At 36.0% G+C, this 16,173-nt stretch overlaps 1 protein-coding gene across 1 annotated transcript in view; it reads left to right on the forward strand.

Annotated features, from left to right (window-relative positions):
• SLC30A7 (solute carrier family 30 member 7) overlaps positions 1-16,173 on the forward strand; it is a 90,687-nt gene that overhangs the window by 1,384 nt on the left and 73,130 nt on the right. The gene's annotated exons all lie outside the window — the stretch shown is intronic.

A 16,173-nucleotide genomic window follows, 5' to 3' on the forward strand; every position in this document is an offset into this window, starting at 1 on the left:
GAATCTGATAAAAACCAACTCTCAGAATTTTATATAAAACTCAGGGTGATACTGGGTTCCTTGAAATCGACCATGAACCCTAGCTTAAGAGCCTATGCCATTTATGCTTTATTTTCTATTAATTGGAGTTAGTCTCCATATAGTCCTTTTTCAGAGAGAATTGCCGTTCTTGATCTTTATTGAGATTGAACAATGATATTAAATAAGATCAGCCATTTTCTGTTGCATTTATATTTTTATGTGAAAAAGTGGACTTCTTTTCAGATGTCAACTCAGTTTTATAAAAAATACCCAGCACATTATTGAAGGTTATTGATTTACTCACCACTTTAAAATTGAAACATAAGAAAATCTTGGTATATGTAATAACCGTTTTGAAACCTCTGGGAAGCAGATATGTGTATTCCATAATATGAATATCCTTCAACGTAAGGTGCATATTCAAAGCACTGTGTTGTATTGTAATGATCGTGCTTTATTATAAATACGTAGTACAATATATTTTGCTCTTCTTAAATTAAGCCATATTGTGGCATATGTACTGGCTGTATCAAGACTGTAACTTGGTTGCATATGTACACTTCGGCTACAGTTGCTTTATATTACAATACATTATCTTTCAGTATGGCCTTCCATTACGTAAATTACTATGTGAAATGCCTTGTTCAAGGGAATTATATTTGAACTACCTAAACCACTTCTTCCATGGAAAGTTAGGTATAAAGTAAATTTTTTGATCTGTAGGGATCTATTGAGGAAATTACAGTTGGCGTTTGAACAACATGGGGTTTAGGGGCATGAACACTGTGCAGTCGAAAATCTATGTATAAGCGTTTGACTCCCCAAAAACTTAACTTCAAATAGCCGACTGTCAGCCATAAGCCTTAGCGATAGCATAGTTGACTAACCCGTGTTTGTATATTATGTGTATGATGTACTGTATCCTTACAATAAAGTAGGCTAAAGAAAAGGAAATGTTATTAAGAAAATCATAAGGAAGAGAAAATACATTTATGGTGCTGTAGTGTATTGAAAAATATCTGCTTATAAGTGGACTCGCGCAGTTCAAGCTTGTATTGTTCAAGGGTCAGCTGTACTAAAGCCATTGTCTTCTAAGCCACGCGTCAGTATGCATCAGTACATAAGGAAAACGTCAGTGGTACATGATTTTTTCTTCTGCCCTTTGGTGGCTTTTTCCTCTGATCCTACGATCTGTTTTTCCTCCAGTTTACTCTTTTCGACTGTGATATTTGTATCTTCCACATTTGAAATCTATCTCTGACCTAGTGTCTGTCATACCTAAACCATTCAGTAGGTTTTCATCATTATGTTAACCTCCATATCCACTTATTCCCCAATATTAATTTTTATCAGTGGATTGGGAATACAGCCACATTGTTCTTGAAGCCTTGGCAGATTTAAAAATTGCTTGGGCCTTTTCATAATCTGGATTTCTGTGTCTTACTTAGATATCACAGTTTTTAGTCCCTTTTGTTGACTGATCAACAATTTCTTTATATGACTGGATTATCTGTTCCTAAAGTTTCAATTAGATTTTAAGTTCCTTGAATAAATGCGTCACCAAAATTCAGTTTGTTTGTCATAGTCATTTCTGTGTTCATTTTCATTCTATAAGAATTAAGTTTCAAGATGTTATGAACATGAAATGTCAATAATTTTTTCCATTACAGAATTAAAAGATGGATAAAACATGCTCTTTCTTCACAAGTAAAGCTTTATAGGAACAGTTGGTCTAGTTGCAAAAAAATGTTAAATAGTTCTGCTTCTTGTTTAGGGCCTTCATTATTTAAAGAAAGAACTTAGGGATGCCTGGGTCGCTCAGTTGGTTAGGTGTCTACCTTTGGCTCAGGTCCTAATCTCAAACCTGATGTCAGGCTTCATGCTCAGCGAGGAGTCGGCTTCTATCTCTCCTCTGTGTGTGTATGTTCTCTCTCTCTCTCTCTCTCATATAAGTAAATAAAATCTTTTAAAAAATAGAGGAAGAACTTAGTTATAGTTGGTTTACATTTTTGATGGTGAGAATGTGTCATCAGTGGAAGCATAGCTAAACTCTTTGTGTGTTTTCCCCCATTAGATACCCAATGCTTTTTACTTTTCCACTAGAATGTAAACTTTATTAAAGTAGGGATCTTTTCTATCTTACTCAGGCACCTCAATACATGGCACATAGTGTGCTTAATACATATGTGCTGAATGAAGAATGAGGGAATAAAGAATGTATGGAGTTAGTCTACCTATACTAAATTTACTAACTACCCCTGTTAGAAAGGAAGAAAACCATTAAACTTTTCTCTTATTTTTTGAAGTTAGTAGGAAAGGTAGGAATACCATATGTGATCTTTCCTTCTAGGGTTCTTTTTCCTTTTAGCATTTCATTTTGATTGCTATTTATTGTTGAGTAACTAGTTAATCTCAAGTTAATATAGTATAAGTATGTGATTTTGTACCATCTAGGATTAAGTTCTTTTTCAAGCTACAGAAAAATCTCCAAATAATGTTTTCTTAAATAAGACAGAACTTTATTTCCAGGATGGCTGTTTGAGTTCCAGCCATCCTTAGCATCGGATTATCCAGAATGGAGAGAAAAAGAGGTAAAAAGTATACATAGTATCTTTTAAGGAGATTTATCTGGATAGACTTAGAGGACTTTGACTTATATTTTAGTGGCTAAACCTTTAATCATTTTGGTCATGCCTAGTTGCAGATGTCATCATTGTTCCAGTCAAACAGGTATTCTGCTGAAAGTCAAGGATTCTTTACTAAGAAAGAAAGGGAGTATCTGGATACTGTAGGCTCAGGAAGTGGGACTAGAAAGAGATAAGCTAGTCTCCTATAGATAAAAAACTGAGGCCCAGGGTTTTTTTCCAGAGTAGCAGCAGAGCCTAGAAGCACCTGTCATCCTGGAGGTTTTCTTTTTTTCTTTTTTTTCCCCTGCTAACCATGATTCTTTTCTAGTATCTCAGTATTGTTTCCTTTGTTCTTATGCTCTTTTGTTCTATGTACTTCATTGTCTGTTAGAAAATTTAATTTCAGTAATATTTCTTACTAAAGGTGTTGCAGTCATTTTCCCCTTAGGCATAGAGCGAATTCAGATAATTCTAAAGGTAAATGTCTTTGTATTAACAAAGTAAATATTTGTTCAGGAAATGTTTTAGGCTATACCGGACATTGATTTGTTCCTACTTCTGTATAGTATATCATAGCATATGTTTGCAGTGTAACTCCTTGGTAAAGAAAATGATTCTATTAATCACATTTTTCTATAGAATTAAAACAGATACATCTTAGTCTTTTTTTTTTTTTTTTCATCTTAGTCTTTTGTCAGTTTTCCCCTCTCAAAAGACAACATTAATTACCAGTTCCTGGTGATGACTTTTGCTTTCTTCAGGTTTTCTTTTTCTTTTCTTTTCTTTTCTTTTCTTTTCTTTTCTTTTCTTTTCTTTTCTTTTCTTTTCTTTTTTCTTTTCTTTCTTTTCATATTTTATTATTCATGAGAGACATAGAGGGAGAGGCAGGCTCCCCGCAGAGAGCCCCTTATAGGACTCAGGACTCAATCCCAGGACCCCGGGATCATGCCCTGAGCCAAAGACAGACGCTCAACCATTGAGTCACCTAGGCGTCCCAAGGTTTTATTTTTCACCTTAAAAATGCAGATAAATGTTCCATTTTGCTGAGAATTTTTTTAAGTAAGGGATTATATAATGGAATGTAGTGGAGTTGAGGGTTTTTCATCATAACTCTCCTTAGTTTAGCAACTTATGCAAATGTCAGGATTCTAATTTCTTGCTAATAAATTGGTAGTTAATAGTTTTTTCCACCTTCCCAACTCTTGGGATCCAATCTTGATTATTCCTTATCTTCAGTTTTGAATTAATCTTTAGCAACCATTATAAATATACTGTTAGCTTAGTTACCAATAGACTTTAAAAAACTTTTTTACTATGGGGACGCCTGGGTGGCTCAGCAGTTGCGCACCTGCTTTTGGCTCAAGTCGTGATCCCGGGGTACGGGATCGAGTCCTGCATTGGGCTCCTTGTGAGGAGCCTGCTTCTCCCTCTGCCTGTCTCTGCCTCTCTTTTTCAGTCTGTGTCTCTAATGAATAAATATATCTTTTAAAAAAAGATTTTATTATGGAAAATTTTAAACATAGGTAAAAGTAGAGAGGTTAATAAACCTCATGTCCCTATCACCAGATTTAACATTTATGAAATGTAGCCTAGTTCATTTCCTCTTGCTTTTACCTTCCTCATGCTCTTATCTGTCCCACCACTGGGTTATTTTAACACAGATACCAAGTATAATTTCTTTCAAAACTACTTCAGTATGAGTCTCTAAAAAATAAGAGCCCCCCTCCCCTTTTTATACACTATCCAATGCCATTCTCATCTTTAAAAATTAGGAATTTATTAATATCAAATGTCTAGTTAGTGAGTGTTCAGAATAACTCTTATTGTCTCATAATTTCTTTTTACAGTTGGTTTTATAAATAATCCAGACAAGATCCAATCCAAACAAGATCTATAGTATTGGATGGATATGTCTGTTAAGTGTCAATTTATGGGCTCTCTTTCTTCCTTTCTTTTGTTTTTGCCTCCAGTAGACCTTTTCCGAAAGCTTCTTTTGCTAAATGTTCTATTCATGTTTATTATATTTTGCTTCAATGATCAGATTTCTCTTTTATATCCTAAGAAGTTTTCATTGTTAAAATATCTTTAGAAAATAGTCAGTTTTAAAAGAGTTTAAAAATTAATCTTAGAGAAACTAGAAACTGATAGTGTTTATAAGATCAGAGCCTAAAACAAGAATGCTGCTTTTAGCAACGCATTTTTCTTCATCAGGTTACATTTGGTATGTAAATCAGAAAGCCTGAAATATTCTCTATGCTGTTTATATTTATAAGGAAATTTATGCCATGTAATTTAAATGATAACTCAAAATAAGAAACATTTGCTGATACTGAAGATGAGCAATAAAATTGACATTCCTCATGAGTAGCCTTTGATACATGATAGCTGGACAGAGAACTAAGTAGACTTTTTCATATTAGTTTGCCTACATGGTTGCAGTTGAGCAATTTTCAAGTCAAGATAACAGTTTTAAAGGGCAGCCCGTGTGGCTTAACGGTTTAGCGCTGCCTTCAGCCTAGGTTGTGATCCTGGAGACCCGGGATCGAGTCCCACGTCGGGCTCCCTGCATGGACCTTGCTTCTCCCTCTACCTGTGTCTCTGCCTCTCTCTCTGTTTCTCTCATGAATGAATAAATAAAATCTTTAAAACAAGAACCAAACAAATAAATAAATCGATTATATTTCAATGCTTTAAGAGAACATGATGTTCTTCCATTTTAGAAGAGGGGGTGGTTTTTCAGGTAGAATCGTATTTTTATAATATACTGAAAATGTTAACATTTTAATGAAAATTAAATCCACTTAAAATTTAAATAAAATTGATATCTCCTTTTGATGAGTATTAAAATTCCCAAGCTATATCTATGCCTTTTGGAAAGGGAACGTAATTGCTAGTTTATACAGAAAAGGTTTATCATTTTTCCCCCATTAGGGCAACATTTGGTGTCTACTAAATATATTTAAAATGAATTTGTCATAAAAAAGATAGTGTGTATTAATTTGCTAGGGCTGCTGTAACAAAGAGCCACAGTAGAAAGTTACTGTCTTGTAGATCTGGAGACTAAAATTCTAAGATCAAGGTATTGGCCATGTTAGTTACTTCTGAGGTCTGCAAGGAAGAAGCTGTTCATGCTTTCTCTTAGCTCCATTTGCTTCTCTGGCAGTTTTTCACATTCCTTGGCTTGTAGAAGTCTCATCTGATATCTTTACTCTCTTTGCACATCTATCTCCACGTTTCCCCATGTTATAAGGACAACAGTCATGTTGGATTGGGGTCCACCTTACTGACCTTATTTTAATGAATTCTGTCTGCAGCGACCCTGTTTCCAAATTAGCTCACACTCTGAGGTAGTAGAGATGTAGGACTTCAAATTAAGAATTTGGAAGAGGACACAATTCAACCCATAGCAGGTTTTACTAAATATATATGTACATCAGTGTATCAGTAAACATTTTTAAATTTATATTTACTTAGAATGAATGCCCTGCCTTCTTCTACAGCTAATTTATGGCCACCAAAAGAAAAGTCTCATATATAATAAAATCCTTAAATTAAATCCTTGAAGTAAAAATGTCAAGACCCATGGATAAAGTGGAAAAAATAAGCATACTAAGTATGTAAATTAATGTAATTACTGAAATTGACTTTTAAATTTAGTTATAAAATTTCATAAAGTTAAGGCAGGATGGGTAATAATTCTCATTGTCAAGTTTTACTCTAATACAACTACATTGTTTTTATCAGTAAAGAGAGGTAATTTTCTGAAACTCAAATTTTATTTTTAAAGATTTTATTTATTCATGAGAGACACAGAGAGAGATGCAGAGACATAGGCAGAGGGAGGAGCAGGCTCCATCCAGGGAGCCCGATGTGGGTCTTGATCTCAGGACTCCAGGATCACGCCCTGGGCCGAAGGCAGATGCTTAACTGCTGAGCCACACAGGCGTCCCCTGAAACCAAACTTTATTTTATTTTATTTTATTTTTTTAACATTTTATTTATTTATTCATGAGAGACAGAGAGAGAGAGAGAGAGAGAGAGACAGAGGCAGAGACACGGGCGGAGGGAGAAGCAGGCTCCATGCAGGGAGCCGGATGTGGGACTCGATCCCGGGTCTCCAGGATCACACCCCAGGCCGAAGGTGGAGCTAAACCGCTGAGCCACCGGGGCTGCCCTGAAACCAAATTTTAAAAGTAACTTACCATATTAGTCCTTTATCATAGCATCGAAAATAAAATCATAATGTCTTTATTGGTGGTTTTATAATACTAGAGCTGTTCTTCAAATGGGTCTTTCATATTTCAAAATACAATAAAGTTATCTTTTCAGTGTTATGTGACTATTAAGGTTCAAGTGTGTAGTGTTGTGAAGATCCAGTTATTCAAGGAAAAATTTTAAATAACAGATCTCGGAGAATTGCATGAAAAATAAGACCTTTACTGTGTCCTCCACAGGCATCAGTTTTCTCATTTAGTCTTTTTATTTATTCCTTCTCATTCTGCTTTGAGTTGGGTATTACATGGGTACAGACAGTGCTTAAACCGTATTTTGCATCTATATTTGAATAAGATGTACAAAGTTCATGATAAAATTTAAGACATTTTCCAAAATATTTTGTGATGACTTGAAAGAGATTTATAAATTATCTTTGGGGGAGCACCTAGGTGTTCAGGCGGTTAAGTGTCTGACTCTTGGTTTCTGCTGAGGTCATGATCTCAGGGTCTCAGGCCCTTTGGTGGGCTCTGCACTGCTTGTCACTGCCCCTCTGCTTCGCCTCCTTTGTGGGCTTGTTTTCTCTCTCTCTCTCTCTAGAATAAAGTCTTTTTAAAAAGTTATTGTATTTTTTTGTTGTATTTTACTTCAGTTTCTAATTTTATAATTATTCCAAATTATGAGAACATTTTAAAACTGCCTTTTCTACTTAGGTGAGGAATGTTTTTCACTTTTAGTTTGTAGCACTTATAATTAAGGAAGACTAACCAGATTATTAAGAGCTATAGGTCATGCTGGGAACACTAGATATTATGAGTTAATTAATATTTAATATAGTGATTTATTGATAGTAATGGTAATAGGAATATTGATATAGCTTTAATGTGGCAAGCACTGTGATAATATGTTTCACATATATTAATCCTTTTAACATTTATGACACTTTTTATTATTACCTTAAGTGATGGCTGAATTGAGGTACCAAGTAGTTAAGCAACTTTGGATTCACAAAACTAGTAAATAGTGAAGCTGGGATTTGAACCCAGGTACTCTGACTTCAGAAGTAGTACTCCTAACCACCCTAATACTCCTTGGTTTTAAATATTGAGCTGTTGATATGCTTGCTTTCAGACATTTCTATTGGGCTGTCTTCAAGTTCACTGATTTCTTTTCCTCAACTGTGTCCAGTCCTCTCATAAACCAATTGGAAGAATTCTTCAGCACTGATAAACTTGTTTTTTGTTTCTTCCTTTTCCATTTAATTTTAATTTTTAAAAAATTTTTGTAATAAAGGTTTTATTTATTTGAGAGAGAGTGCGTGTATGGGAGCAGAGGAAGGGCAGAGGAGGAGGGAGAGGGAAAGAGAGAAACCCTAGCGGACTCCTCACTGAACGTGGAGTCCCTCATGGGGCCTGATCTAACTACCATGAGATAATGACCTGAGCAGAAACCAGGAGTTGGATGCTCAAACAACTGGTGCCCCTTCCATTTAATTTTTTAAAAAACATTTCAGGCGCTCCTGGGTGGCATAGTCATTGAGCATGGGTCTCTTTGGTTTTGGCTCAGGTTGTGATCTCATTGTCATGGGAGAGAGCCCCATGTCGATCAAGCTCCTCACTCAGCTCGGCATCTGCTTAGGATTCCCACCCCCCTGCCCATCCCATTCATGCTCACTCTTTTCTTTCTCTCAAATAAATATTTTTTAAAATTTCATATTTTTATGCTGAAAATCTCTAGTAAGTCATATGCTTTTTTTTTTTTTTTTGTAAGTCGTATGTTTTGTTCACCTTTTTCCATAGATTCTTTAACATATTAATTACTATTGTGATAGTTCCAGTATCTGAGCCAGAATCTTGGTCTGGTTCTGTTGGTTGCTTTATCTCTTCACAGTGAGTTCTTTCTCTTGCTCTTTTTTTGTGTATCTTGAAACTTTTGACCAAAGACTGTATATTAGGAATAAAGAGCTGTGATTATTGGGGTTATAGTATTTATAACTAGAAATAGTCCTCTGTCAGGCCATAACTGGGTTAAGTTTTTGCATGTGTCACAGAAGCTCTCCATATTCATGGCATTCCCACCCCCACCCCCACTCCCCCCAAGCTGTAGACTGCTGTTTCTTGTCACTCAGGGTTAGGTTTGTGGTGAATGACTAGGGGCATTCATTAACTTAATCCAGCCTCAGTCTTAGGCAGGCCCTGTGAGCCTGGGCCTTGAGAGTATGGTTTTTTTTTTTTTTCCTCAACATTTTTGCCCGTCCTGTGAAAGCAAAACTCTGCTGTGTACATGTGGATAGTCTTGAGTGAGAGTGAGTTTCCTGCTCTTTTCCCAGTAGTAGTAGAACATCTGCTTTGTATTGATACAGAATTCTGTGTTCCTCCTTTAGTGACTTTTTTTGGTGGCTATTCTAGCATGCATAATATGAATTTTTAACAGAAATAATGTGTTTATCTTACAATAATATACTCCTATTTTCATCTATTCTGTGTGCTTTTATTGTCATTTATTTCACTTTTATATATTTTAAGCTCCACAATACGGTACACCTATGTTTGCTTTATACCAGCGGTTAGTGAACTTTGTCTAAACAGCAGATGGTGAATATTTTAAGCTTCAAGGGCCATAAAGTCTCTCTCATGATTTCTGTATTCTGTTAGAGGACAGAAGCAACGATAGACAGTATTTAAACAGATGAGTGTAACTGTGCTCTAGTAAAATTCTGTTTACGAAGATAGATGGTGGTCTGGGTTATAGCTTGCTGATCCCTGCTTTAGATAGTTATCATTTTAAGAAACTAGCTTTATTGAAATGTAATTCATATACCATACAATTTACCCATTTAAGGTAATGGCTTTTAGTTGATTGGCTATTAGTATACTCACAGAGCTGTAAAATCATCCCAACAATCAATTTTAGGCAAGTTTTATTACCCTGAAAGGAAGCCTTGCACTTGGAGCCATCACCCTCTAATTCCTGTCCCGATTTACCCTAATTCTAAGTAACCACTAATCTACTTTCTGTCTCTACGTATTTGCCGACTCTGACCTTTTTATATAAATGGTGTCACGTAGTGTATGATCCTTTGTGACTGGTTTGTTACACTTAGCATAATGTTTTCAAGGGTCATCTGTATTCTACATGTATTAGCATTGATTTATTTTTATTGCCAAGTAATATTCCAGCAGCGTGTGAGAATTCTGCTTTCTCCACATCCTCACCAACACTTGTTATTGATCTTTTTTTTTTTTGGCGGGGGGGGGGAGAATCAGCTCATATTTAATTGTAACATCTTAAAATCGGACAAGTGTTTTGACATCTGCCCCTAACCCCATCCCCCCGACATATTTAGTCTCTTTAAAATGACAGGAAAACACCAACCAATCACAGGGTCAATGGGTTTAATAAGTTTACCCCTTCAGTTCCTATTTGCAGCACCCAATAATCCTTTGAAATACCAGACAGACCTGGCAGTGGCCAGCAGTACACTTCAGATCTCCAGAGTTAAAAGTTCAGGTTCTCTGAGCCTTCGGTGTTGCAGTGGCACTTGTCCAAAACTGGTGCCTCCCTACAGCTGGGGAACTTAATATACCAGTGATCTTTGATTTTGCTATGGTAGAGTGGGTATGAAGCTGTTTCTCATTGTTTTGATTTGAATTTCCGTGAAAGGTAGTTAATGATGTTGAGTATCTTTTATGTGCCTATTAGCCATTTGTGTGTCTTTATTCAGGTTCTCTGATCATTTAAAAAATTGGATTATGTTGGGTCCTTGGGCATAGTTGATTAAGTGACCACTTAGTTTCAGCTCAGGTCGTGATCCCAGCATTATGAGATCAGACACTGCATCCAACTCCATGCTCAGCACAAAGTCTACTTAAGACTCTCCCTCCTGTATGCTCTCTCTCTCTTTTTCAAATAAATAAATGTATCTTTTAAAAATATTGGATTATTTATCTTTTTGAAGACTTTTAAGAATTCTTCATATAGGGAGTGCCTGGCTGGCTCGGTCAGCGGAGCATGCGACTCTTGATCTCAGGGTTGTGAGTTCGAGCCCCATGTTGGGTGTAGAGATTACTTAAAAATAAAATCTTCAAAAACCCAAAATAGAGTTCTTTGTATATTCTGAATATAATGACCCTTGTCAGATATATAATTGGCAAATATTTTCTCCCATGTGTGTATTTTTTCACTTTTTTTTAAAAAATTTTATGGGGCAGTCCTGGTGGCTTAGTGGTTTAGCACCACCTTTAGCCTGCGGGTGTGATCCTGGAGACCCAGGGATTGAGTCCCACGTCGGGCTCCATGTGTGGAGCCTGCTTCTCCCTCTGCCTGTGTCTCTGTATCTGTCATGAATAAATAAAATCTTTTTTTTAAAGATTGTATTTATTTATTCATGACAGACACACACACACACACACACACAGAGGCAGAGACACAGGCAGAGGGAGAAGCAGGCTCCATGCAGGGATTCTGACATGGACTTGATCCCGGGTCTCCAGAATCACACCCCGGGCTGAAGGCAGCACTAAACTGCTGGGCCACCGGGGCTGCCCTTTTTCACTTTTTTAATAGTATTCTTTGAAGAACAAAAGCTTTAAAATTCCAGTGATGTCCAGTCTGTGTTTTCTGTTTTTTCTTTTGTTACTTGCGCTTTTGATGTCTTATTGATATAAGAAACTATTGCCTAATCCAAGGTGGTGAATGTTTTAGTTTTCATGTTTATTAGGTTTTTGGTCCATTTTGGGTTATTTTTTATGTATTGTGTGACATAAGAGCAAAAATCATTTTTTCATTGTACGTATCCAATTGTATCAACACATTTGTTAAAAGTATTCTTTCCATCTTGTCATTCTTGTCAGAAGTTAGTTGACCATAAATGTGAAGGTTTATTTCTAGATTCTAAATTCTATTCCATTGCTCTATAGGTTTACTTTTGTGCCAGCACCACACTATTTGATTACTGTAACTCTATAGTAAACTTTGAAATTGGGAAGTGTGAGTCCTCCAACTTTGCTTTTCATTTTCAATATTTTGTCTATTCTAGGTCCCCTTTTTTCTGTATGAATTTTAAGACCAGTTTCTTCAAAGAAGTCTGGGAATTTGATAGGATTGAGTTGAATCTATAGATCAATTGAGGAAGTATTGACATCCTAACAGTATTGTCTTCTGATTTGTAAACATGGTTTTTTTTTTTTCCATTTATTTAGGTCTTTTTAAAAATTTTCAACAATATTCTATAGTTTTAGAAGTTTTACACTTTTTCGTTAAATGTATTTTTTGATGCTATTGTAAAGGAAAATGTTTTTTATTATTTTTTATATCACTACTACATAGGAATACAGTTCATTTTTGTTTTTTTAAATAATAAATTTATTTTTTTATTGGTGTTCAATTTGCCAACATACAGAATAACACCCAGTGCTCATCCCGTCAAATGCCCCCCTCAGTGCCCATCACCCATTTACCCCCACCCCCCGCTTCCTCCCCTTCCACCACTCCTAGTTCGTTTCCCAGAGTTAGGAGTCTTCATGTTCTGTCTCCCTTTCTGATATTTCCTACCCATTTCTTCTCCCTTCCCTTCTATTCCCTTTCACTATTATTTATATTCCCCAAATGAATGAGAACATATAATGTTTGTCCTTCTCTGATTGACTTATTTCACTCAGCATAATACCCTCCAGTTCCATCCACGTTGAAGCAAATGGTGGGCATTTGTCATTTCTAATGGCTGAGTAGTATTCCAGTGTATACATAAACCACATCTTCTTTATCCATTCATCTTTCGATGGACACCGAGGCTCCTTCCAGTTTGGCTATTGTGGCCATTGCTGCTATAAACATCGGGGTGCAGGTGTCCTGGCGTTTCATTGCATCTGTATCTTTGGGGTAAAATTAACAAGGCAGGAAACCGAAATGTTGGAGAGGATGTGGAGAAAAGGGAACCCTCTTATACTGTTGGTGGGAATGTGAACTGGTGCAGCCACTCTGGAAAACTGTGTGGAGGTTCCTCAAGGAGTTAAAAATAGACCTGCCCTACGACCCAGCAATTGCACTGCTGGGGATTTACCCCAAAGATACAGTTCATTTTTGTATGTTGATATTGTACCTGCAATCTTGTCAAACTCAATTATTCTAATAGGTTTTTAGTAGAGTCTTAAGATTTTTATGCATGATATCCTGTCATCTGCAAATAGTGATAGTTTTACTCCTTCACTTCCTATCTAGGTGTCTTTTATTTCCTGCCAACTTCCCTTGTTAGATCCTCCAGTACAATGTTAAATAGAAGTGGTGAGAGGGGACATCTTCATCTTGTATCTGATCTTAGGGGAAAGCATTTAATCCTTGGCCATTAATGGTGCTGTGGGTTTTTTGTAGATGCCATTTAAGAATTGAGCAAATTCTCTCTATTCCAAGTTTGTTGAGTGTTTTTATTACAAAGAGAAGTGTTAAATTTTGTCAAACTCTTTGCACCTGTTGAAGTGTTCATGTGGCTTTTGGTTTTAATCCTATTGATACAATGGATTAGATCAATTGATTTTCACATATTGAACCAACCTTGCATGTTGGGATTAATCCCACTTGGTCATAGTGTGTATTTTTTAAAATATATATTCTTAGATTCCATTGGCTAGTATTTGTTGAAGATTTTTGTATGTGTATTTGTGAAAGATTAGTCTGTTTCATTTCTTGTGGTGTCTGTTGTCTCATTTTGGTATAAGGGTAATAATACTGCTCTTAAACAATGAATTGGGAAGCATTCTTTTGACATCTTTTTTTTTTTTTTTTTTTTTTTTTTTGGAGTCTTTGTAAGGGATTGATATTTATTGTTCTTTAAATGTTTGGCAGAATTTACCAGTGAAGCTGTCTGGGCATGGCCTTTTCTTTGTTGGAAGTTTTACAATTGTTCATTCAATCTGTTAGCTTGTTATAAGGCTATTCAAAAAACTTTCTTGAGTCACTTTTGCAAGAATGTTTCCAGGAATGTGTCTTTTTCATCTATGTTACATAATTTGCTGGCTTGTAACTGTAGTATTTTCTTATGATTCTTTTTATTTATGTAAAGTCAGTAGTGTATTTTTTTCATTCCTCATTTTAGTAATTTTAGTCTTTTCTCTTTTTTCATGGTCAGTCTACTTAAAGGTTGTGAATTTTGTTGATATTATCAAAGTTTTTGTTTTTTTCCCTCTTTTTTTCCAATGATCTTTTAAAGTTACTAAAAATAAGAAAAAAAGATCTTTTGTATTTACCCACTAATTTTCAGTGATCTTTGTTTCTTTACACAAATCTAAGTTTCCATCGTAACATATTTCTGCTTGGAGAACTTTAATTCTTTTAACTCAGATCTGCTGGCAATGAGTTCTCTCTGCTTTGGTTATCTGGAAAAATCTTTGTGTTCATTTTTGAAAGATATTTTGCTAGATACAGAATTTAAGGTTGACATTTTTTTTTAAATGCTTTAAGGACATCACTCCATTATTCTGTCTTGAGTAGTTTGTGATGAAAAATATACTGTTAATCTTATCTTTGTTTTTCTTTTTTCTGGCTGTTGTCAAGATTTTCTCTTTCTTTTTGGTATTGAGCAGTTTGTGAAGTGTGGAGAGATTTTCCTCAGCTTGGGATATTTTATTTTATTTTTAAAAAGGTTTCATTTATTTTTTATTAATGAGAGATACAGAGAGAGAGGCAGAGACACAGAAAGAGAGAAGCAGGCTCCATGGAGGGAGCCTGACACGGGACTCGATCCTGGGTCTCCAAGGATCACCCCCTGGGCTGAAGGCAGGCACCAAACCACTGAGCCACCCAGGCGTCCCAGCTTGGGATATTTTAAATGTCTTGAATATGTGGTTTGTTTTTAAAAATTCTCAAGCATTTCCTCTTTAAATACTTTCTCTATTCTTTCTTCTCCAGTACTGAGAGTTCAAATATTTGTATTTTAGTCTCCTTAATACTGTTAAAGACTTTTACTGCTTTGTTTTTTGTTTTGTTTTTTTTTTCCCCCACTCCTTTTCTTCTTTGTTTTACTTTGGATAATTTCTCTTGACATGATTCTTTCTTTCGTGTTCCTTCTGCTCAGAAGCCCATGTAGGTTATTATTTATCTTCAATATTATGATTTTTTAAAAATGTTTTTGTCATTTCCATTTGAATCTTTTATAGTTTTTATCTCTGTGAAAAGTCCCCAATTCATGAATTTTCTCCAACTTTATACAACATCCTTTAACATATTAGTCATATTTGTTTTAAAGTCTCCATCATAGTCCAATCTCTAGGCCTTTTCTGATTCTGATTCTGTTGATTGCTTTAGCTCTTGACAGTGGGATTTTTGTTGGTGGTGGTTTTTTGGCCCTTTGATCTTATGTGTCTATAAATATTTATTGAGTGTTGGATTATGTTTAAAAAAATAAAGGGACCAAGGTTTTTTCTGTTTTATTTTGTTTTGTTTTTAAGACTTTATTTATTTATTTGAGAGAGCATGAGCAGGGGAAGGTAGGGACCAAGGTTAATTGTATTGATGCCCAGAAATGTGCACACTTATTATTTTGTCAGGCCATTAATGTGAGGTTTTGAGTCTGATCAATAGTTGACTAGCTGGGTTTTGTATTTTTGTTCTTGATAGTTAATTTCAATAAGTCACTAACTTATTTTTTAGTGGCTTTTTTAAAGTGACTTTTACCATCTTATGTTTAGTGTAGGGTTTGGGACCCTGGAGGGTTTTTCTCCGTGTTCTTGCTCCATTGTCAGTTTTCAGCAGGTCCTACACACCTTGCCACAGGGGAATCTCTGTGCTCTTGCTCAGCTCTCAGAGGTAGATTGCTCTGGTTTTATATTCTAGTCAAGACTTCGGTTACGGAGGAGAGAGAATTTGGTTCTCCTCCTGGAGCCTTAGTTTTAGGCAGTCCCTTGACACCTGAGTTCCAGAATGGGCATTATTAATGTTCCTTCCCCTTCTCCCACCTCTCCCGACAGCTTGGTATCAAGAGAAGGAAAAACTGTCTTACCCCTCTTTAAACAGCAGCAACCTTTGCTTTTTATCAGTGTAAGATCTTGGGCCCAACCTGGCTTCAGACTGCCCCCAGCAGCACGTGGCTGGTTTTTTCTCCCTCTCTTTCAGTGACAGCTGACCTTTGCCAGTGACCAGAGGGTGGGCAGATCCCTGCCCCCCTCATCCAGTAGCAGCTAGCTTTGTTTCTACCCCTCTTTCACCAGAAGCTCGGTTTTTTTCTTGGGCAACGGGCGTCAGAGTCCTCAGATATTTAAAACTTACTGTTACTATCTCTCTATGTATCATATTTCAGGGTTGTCTATTTAGAAGATTAGTT

The sequence above is a fragment of the Canis lupus genome, chromosome 8, assembly GCF_048164855.1.
Source record: "Canis lupus baileyi chromosome 8, mCanLup2.hap1, whole genome shotgun sequence".
NCBI lineage: Eukaryota > Metazoa > Chordata > Mammalia > Carnivora > Canidae > Canis > Canis lupus.